We start from the raw sequence: 1,721 nt of genomic DNA, 5'->3' as shown, positions 1-1,721 counted from the left end.
GAAGATGGTGATTTAATCTTCCTGCTAAGTTCTAGTCTCTCTAATGTGATTGGAGATTTTTAAATTGGCCTCAAACACCTCAAAAGTTGTTTAGGAAACACCCATGTTTGTGTGACTGGGCTGGGTTCTGTGTAAAACAGGTGAAGCTGACCCCCTCCCTCACTGTCCTCTAGGATTTTGTGCTAGGAAACTTGCTAGAGCCTGGTTCTGAAAGTAAACAGGATCTTATATTTACTTTTTCCTTAGAACTCTGGTATGGGCCTTCAGCCCTTCTCTTTCTGTTGGCTCTTGGGCCTTGTTCAGTGAAAATAACTGGTAAAGAATTGCTGAAGAACTGAACGTGTTTAGCTTGGCAACACAGTTGTAAGAACAAATTACATCTGTCCTCAAATATGTGAAAAGCTGTCCTTGGGAAAAGGACTGCGTTTACTTTGTCTGTCTTGAGAAGACAGAAATAGGATTATTGGGTAGAAATCCCAAAAGACAGACTCTAGAAGTGTGTGGTTACGAGTGTAGGCTTTGAGAGTACAGACTGGATTCCAGTGTGGCTTTGCCTTGCTGCTTGACTTCGAGCACGATACTTCATGTCATTTTTGCCTGAGTTTCCTTATATGAAGAATGGGGATAATACCTACCTCATAAGGCACTGTGAGGGTCAAATGAAGGAATAGAAGGTGAAATATTTACAATACTCCTTGGCATATAAACGTTCAATAAATGAGAACGAAGTGATGATAAGTTTAATAATTACCAATAGCCACCATTTCTTGAATATATAATTATATACAGTGATGGTTTTGTTTTTATGTTAACAAGACTCTTATCTCTTAGAGATACATACTGAAATATTTGTAGATGAGATTTCTAGAAGGATTTGCTTTAAAATAACATAGGAATGCGGGTGGGTGGGGATACAGATGAATCAGGGTTGGTCATGAGTTGTAAATTCTTGGAATTGGTGATGGGTACATGGGGCTCATTGTACTCTTCTAGTTTTATTTATGTTTTAAATTCTCTATTGAAAATTTTTTTAAAAACTTTAGAAAAAGCATATATACGAGAAGGAAATGACAACCCACTCTAGTATTCTTGCCTGAGAAATCCATGGACAGAGGAGCCTGGTAGGCTATGGCCTATGTGGTTGCAAAGAGTTGGGCACAACTTAGCAACTTAACAAACAAAAAAAAGTATATGTTCTATATGAGATAGAGTATCTGTCCCACTAAATATAATGTGTAACGTATACACGCACACCTTGTTTTATTGTGCTTCTTTTTATTATGCTTTGCTGACAGTGTTTTTTTTTTTCAAATTGAAAATTGCTTGTGGCAATTTTGTGTCAAGCAAGTCTGATGGTGCCATTTCACCAGCAGTGCTCACTTCTTGTGTCTGTATCACATTTCAGTAACTCCTGCAATATTTCAGACTTTTTCATTATTATTTGTTATGATGATTTGTGACCATGATCTTTGATGTTACTATTGTGAAAAAGATCACAACTCATTGAAGGCTCAGGTGATGAGTGCACTTTTTACAAATAAAGTATTATTAAATTAACGTATATACTTTGTTTTTTAACATACAATGTTATTGAACAGTTAACAGTATAGTGAAATCATAACTTTTTAAAGATATTTTGAAGTACATTTGATTTACAACGTTGCTTTTAATTTCTGCTGAATACAAAGTGATTCACTTTTATATATATATGTATACACATA

General features: G+C 35.5%; 1 protein-coding gene across 3 annotated transcripts in view; it reads left to right on the top strand.

Moving 5' to 3' along the window:
* Window positions 1-1,721, top strand: part of EIF2D (eukaryotic translation initiation factor 2D) — a 21,836-nt gene that overhangs the window by 14,637 nt on the left and 5,478 nt on the right. Inside the window, exon 14 of one of the 3 annotated variants that reach the window (XM_010854204.1) lies at window positions 5-867. The exons of the other annotated variants lie outside the window; for them this stretch is intronic. The gene's annotated coding sequence lies outside the window, so the exon portion shown is untranslated. Of the gene's footprint in view, window positions 1-4; window positions 868-1,721 lie in introns of those variants that run through there. 3 annotated transcript variants of the gene reach the window in all.

The sequence above is a fragment of the Bison bison genome, unplaced genomic scaffold, assembly GCF_000754665.1.
Source record: "Bison bison bison isolate TAMUID 2011002044 unplaced genomic scaffold, Bison_UMD1.0 scf7180017864338, whole genome shotgun sequence".
Lineage (NCBI taxonomy): Eukaryota > Metazoa > Chordata > Mammalia > Artiodactyla > Bovidae > Bison > Bison bison.
Note: the sequence above shows the minus strand (reverse complement) of the source record. Positions and strands in the feature narration are given on the sequence as shown.